The following is a 6,179-nucleotide window of genomic DNA, read 5'->3' on the forward strand; positions in this document are numbered from 1 at the left end:
GTTATGTGTGACCTGAAGTGTGATTACAACTGTAGGGGGGTGTGGCTGTATGTGTGACGTCATCGATTGTGTCCCCCTATAAAAGGGATCAATGCTGCCGCCACAGTGAAGAACGGGGGAGTCGTGTGTAAACACGGCTTCCCCGTTCTTCACTGTGGCGGCAGGGTACTAGTACAGGACGTACCTTACGTGAATGTGCCCAGCCGTGCCATTCTGCCAACGTATATGTGCAGGAGGCGGTCCTTAAGTGGTTAACATCAGTCTCTGCCTTCAAGGAGCTTACAATCTAAGGTCCATAACTCATATCCATACACATTCTAAGGCCAACTTAGACAGGAGCATGTCTTTGGAATGTGGGAGGAAAGCAGAGTATCCAAAGGAAACCCACACAGAGCATCCCAACTCCAAGAAGGTAGTGTGATTGGTAGGATTTGAAACAACTCAAGTGCTGCCAGGTAGAGGTACTTGTGGACGCACGCACACCTGCCGGGAGCTTCATGACTCTGACCGCGGGTCCCATGGACTCGATGTCCACGGGCATACCCACGATCGTGTCATGGTGAGGAAGAAGAGGGAAATGCTTATGTAAACAAGCATTTTCCCAGTCTTCCCTGTGACAGGACAGTGTAAACAGCTTCCTGTAATCACTGCTGTGTCACACATAGCCCATCCCCCCAACAGTTAGAACCCATCCCTAGGCACACTTAACCCCTTCAGCGCCACCAAGTGGTTAACTTCTTCACTGCCAGCGTCATTTCCACAGTAACAGTGCATTTTTATAGCACTGCTCGCTGTAAAGATGACAATGGTCCAAAAAAATGTGTCAAAAGTGTCCGATGTGTCCGCCATAAAATCGCAGTCATGATGAAAATTGTAGATCGCCGCCATTACTAGTAAAATAAAATAAATAAATAATAACAATGCCATAATTCTATCCCCTATTTGTAGACGATATAACTTTTGCCCAAACCAATCAATATACGCTTATGTATGTAGAAGAATACGTATCGGCCTAAACTGAGGAAAAAGTTATATATTTTTGGGGAATATTTATTATAGCAAAAAGTAAAAAATATTGAACTTTTTTTTAAATTGTCGCTCTATTTTTGTTTATAGCGCAAAAAATAAAAAATGCAGATGTGATCAAATACCACCAAAAGAAAGCTCTATTTTTGGGAAAAAAGGACGTAAATTTTGTTTGGGAGCCACGTCGTATGACCGCGCAATTATCAGTTAAAGCGATGCATTGCCGAATCGCAAAAAATGACCAGCAAAATGGTCCAGGGCTTAAGTGGTTAAACATATGTAGCGGTTGGTTGCTACGAGTTACGAGCTGCCAGACATCCATACATCACACTTTTTAGACAAAGGCCCGGATTCACAAAGCACTTGCGCCGACGTATCTCGAGATACGCCGCGTAAGTGCAAATATGCACCGTCGTATCTGTGCGCCGTGCCAACAAAACTAGATACGCCTGAAAATAGGCTTTATCCGACCGACGCAACTTTCCTACGCCGGGGTAGAGTGGGCGCATATTTACGCTGGACGTATTTGGCGCTCCCATTGATTTTCTATTCACATATGCAAATGAGGGAGATACGCCGATTCACGAACGTACGTCCGTCCGACGCAGTGCGCGTAAAGTCATATGTCCGGCGTAAAGTTATGCCCCATAAAGGAGGTGTAACTCTGCAGCATCGATGCAAAGGTCTGCACCAGGGAACTCAAGCCGCCGTATTTTACGTCGTTTACGTTGGACGTGGATATGGCTGGGCGTAGGTTACGTTCACGGCGTAGGCAGTGATCCGTTGTATCTTAGGGAGTAGATCCAACGTGATTCTGAGCATGCGCACTGGGATACATCCACGGGACGGCGCATGCGCCATTCATTATACGTATCTGTCTGAGACTCAGCCCATCATTTGCATGGGGTCACGCCTCATTTGCATGGCTCACGCCCACTTCCACATACGCCGGCTTACGCCTAAGAAACCCAGCGCAGATTTGGCAGCAGTGGCTTTGTGAATCCAGTGCTTGTCTCTCTGTGCTGCGTCGGCGTAGCGTAAAGAAGATAAGCTACGGCGGCATAAATCTGCGCCGCTGTTTGTGAATCCGAGCCAAAGTCTTTTGCTTTGTTTTGTTATTTTATTTTGGGGATTGAATTTGGTTGGGGAAGGGATATGGCATGCCCATAGGATGAATTAGTATTTGCAATGTTATAACAGTTCATGCTTTACATTGAAAATGTTATAGCTGTTCACTCATTACTTTGGAAATGTTATAGCGGTTCACTCATCACTTTACACTTCCTCAGTTAGGACAAAAATGGCGGACTCTAATCTTGACAGATTCAATTCAGAACGTTTCCTACCTCTGCATTCTCCATGCAGACTTTTACCTCCAGGGCACTTCTCCTCCTGCACATCACTTTCCTGTCACAGCATTAGTACTCCTGTCCCACCATCTTGAGCTGACCAGGCCTCACTCTGAATAAGTCCTAGTAGTGGTTTTAACTGATAATCCTTAGTAGGTCGGGGGCCTGCAGTACCACTCCTTGTGGCCGTGGACCTTACTTGAAAGGGAAATTTGTTGATGAACTACTGATCCCAGCAAGCCCGATGTGCAAATCCTGCCCACCCTAATGGCTCTGCAATGATTTGACACAACTCTCCACAGTCTCTCCCTCTGGATCTTCACCTAGCTCCCCTGGTTTGCCTCTTCCAGATCTCCACTGTGCTTCACTCTCCGACTCCTGCCCTGAGTCCTTCCTGAAGGATTTACCCGGGTGTACAGACCGACTGTTTCTCCAGCTCCTGTTCCAAGACACCTCTCCATGACAGTGTAAGGACAGACTCCCCTCCAGCTCCCAAGCTCCTATGCCTGAGTTGCACCCCCCCCCCCCCCAGATGGGGGTGTTTCTCCTGCACACAGTCTAGCACTCCATCCTTCAGTTCGCCCAGCTGAAACTCTCCCCCAGCAGGCTGACTGAGAGTATATGTAGGAGCCCTGCCAATCCTAGTTGGGGATTGGCCATGGCTCCTCACATGTAATCCATGCCACTCCAACTCTCAGCCCCTCTTCCAGAATATTCTCACTGTAAGCAGGGGAGGCGCCCAAGAGCTAGAGCACATGTCAGTCATCTACTGCTACACTAACCACTCCCTGCCCCCAGATCAAAAACAAACAGGCCTAGCTTGCAGCGTAGGCCTGCTTAAATTTACCTGCACTGGCAGCTAACATCAAAAACACCCTGCACTCAGCACCTACCTATGGTAGAGGTTGCTACACATATATTGTCAATAGTTCTACATCCAATATGTTATCATATAACACATATTTGTTTAAATAAATGCTGTTGAAACAATTGAATATTACTCTGTGGCTACTCCAAAACCCAGCACCCTCACACATGCATCTGCCATAACAATTCAATCAAATTCTCCTCTCAAAAAGAAAAGATAAATAATTTATTATTACCAACATGGAGAGCAAGCCCAGTCATGGTTAAAGATAACTACATGTTTCCAATAAAAACAGTCATATTTAAAAGTTAGTTTGTGCTCGGTGTGACAAATCATTAGTATTCTCAAGTTGGAGTTGGAGTAATGGGAATTTATTCAATATGCTGTGCAAGGTTTAAATATATTTTAATTAAAAGCCAAGAGAAGCAAAATAATCAATGTGACAGGTTTTTGAAGGCGACATTTGGTTTACTTTTCTGAGGTTTTATGTTGACAAGAATTCCCTTGTACTGTAATGTATGCTTGTTTCACACATACAAAAATCTGTTATTTGGACTTAGTGTTAAAACGAGGGATGTGAGAAGTATACCAAAAATAGATAAAAAACTAAATACATCAATAATTGATTAGTGAAGTCTACATGCATTGTACTGCAAAAAAAAAAAGTAAATACTTAAAATAAGTATGAAAGGTTAGCCCACCTTGAATATATATTTACATTTTGGTTTATGTTAAAGCATTAAAGCCTACCCAAACTTTTTTTTTTTTTCAAGATGAAGTGGGGAGGCATTAGAACTCAAGATATTATTACATTCTGTCACAGTCAGGGAGAGTATTCCTCCCATCCTGTCCTGGAGAAATCCCGACCTAGTGTTCCACAAGACTCCATTTGTTAAAAAGGGGGTTTGATTATTGTTTGTCTCTGTTTGTAAAAGACTTCCTCTGGTAAAAACAGGGCTATAGGGGAAGTTAAATCTCCCCAATAGGGCACAGCTAGTGACTCCTGAGAAAGGTTTTAGCTTTTCTCCAGGTTGACCTAAAAGTACATAATAATTTCTTTCTTTAGTTGTATTTTTTTTTTTTTTTGAGGTGGATTCAGTCATATTTATTCACTTTTTTTATTTATTTCAGATTATGAAAAATTAAACCTCTAAAGTGGGTGGGAAAGCCCAATTCTGAACATCAGAGATATTTTCCCTGATTTTCCAAGAGGAAAAAGAAACCAGCAGGTAATTTATCCCTTTAGATGTGGAACTGAAATAATATTGAGTGGACTGATTCTTAAAATATCATTGCAAAGAATCTTTATTCTAAAAAAAACATGCTTCACTAGTATAGCTCCTTGATATATATTTTGCTATCTTACCTAACAGTAGATTTTAATAGAGATTTGTGTAAGCTATTTATTGCTCACTCTCTGTGTCACAGCTCTGTAGCTATCCCTAGATAGCAGCTATGGAACTCTGTGTAAAAATCAATTTCACTTTCAAAAGTCATATCTGCAGGATGTGATGACATCATGTCTCCTTTCTGATTGGCTTGAATTATTATTTTTTAATAGACTGACCACTGCATTGTTTTTTGAACAGTGTCTGCACTGGGTATGGAAATGTAAAGGCAGAAAGGCAGATGTTAAAAAAAAAGTGAAACGCTTTAAATGCAGTTGTGTATTTCTTTAAAACAGTTAAATATATTTTTATATTCAGTTAGAGTAAATACCTGATTCTGTCTTGATAAAAGCCTTCTATGACACAATGTAAAGCGGCACGTTGACTGAGAAAGAAAGGGAGCAATCTAGGAGCCAAACAGTGTATGTTTAATGCGCATGTGCTGACAGGAAAAATGCTGCCAAGAAGAAAAAGCAAATTGAGAAGAGGTGTGGACTAAGAATGAGCCAACAGTTCTGTCTGAACCTAGGTTTGGACTGAACTTTGGCCTTTTAATCATTCAGAAGGACTCCCAAACTTTTGCCCATTCAGCCCATTGTTTGTTGGGAGCTAAACATCACATACAGAATCGGTATTTCTACAGTATCTATATTTGACAGCTTTCCACTGTCACTGCTTGCTAGAAAAACAGCCAGTACCTGCACTCACTACGTCCCTAGGAACTGCTGACATTCCCAGAATCCCTGCCACATAAGAAAAGAGGTGGGGACAAACAGTGACATCACTGCCCAAATATGTCCTGTGCTAGTGCCCAGCAGTGGGTCCGAAGCTCCGTGACCGGGACCGCGGGACCTGTGGACCCAATCGCCGCTGGAGCCCCGCGAACGGTCCCCGGAGCTGAAGAACGGAGAGAGCTGTGTGTAAACACAGCTTCCCCATTCTTCACTGTGGTGGCGTCATCGATCGTGTGATCCCTTTTATAGGGATACACAATCGATGACATCACACCTACAGCCACACCCCCTACAGTTAGAAACACATATTAGGTCATACATAACCCCTTCAATGCCCCCCTTGTGGTTAACTCACAAACTGAAATTGTCATTTTCCTTGTCAAGAATATCTTTATTAAATGCAAGAATAAATTGTACATGAAGCATACATTCGTTACAGTTATCAGGTGGTTATTATAACATAAGATTGACTAACAGTATCATCTTTCTTAAACAACAATAAACGGGAATATTTTAGCCATGTTCTGTGTACTATCGCAGGAAGAGTTTAAGTAGTTAACATAGCCAAATATGTAATCCTTACAACTTTTTCTAGTGGCTAGTGGATAATATATCAAAGATAATACGTCCTTATTTAATGTAACCTTACTACCTATCAACTTAAAATTTCTAAAATGTGCTACCTTTTCAAAGTTAACGGTAGATACACGAGGGTACTACCTTATGCAGTATCAGATCAGGAAAAGGAAGAAGCGAAGAAAAGGAAGGAAAATGGGGGGGGGGGTCAGGTAAGGAAGTCTGCAGGGATGGGCTA

The sequence above is a fragment of the Rana temporaria genome, chromosome 3 (genome assembly GCF_905171775.1).
Source record: "Rana temporaria chromosome 3, aRanTem1.1, whole genome shotgun sequence".
Lineage (NCBI taxonomy): Eukaryota > Metazoa > Chordata > Amphibia > Anura > Ranidae > Rana > Rana temporaria.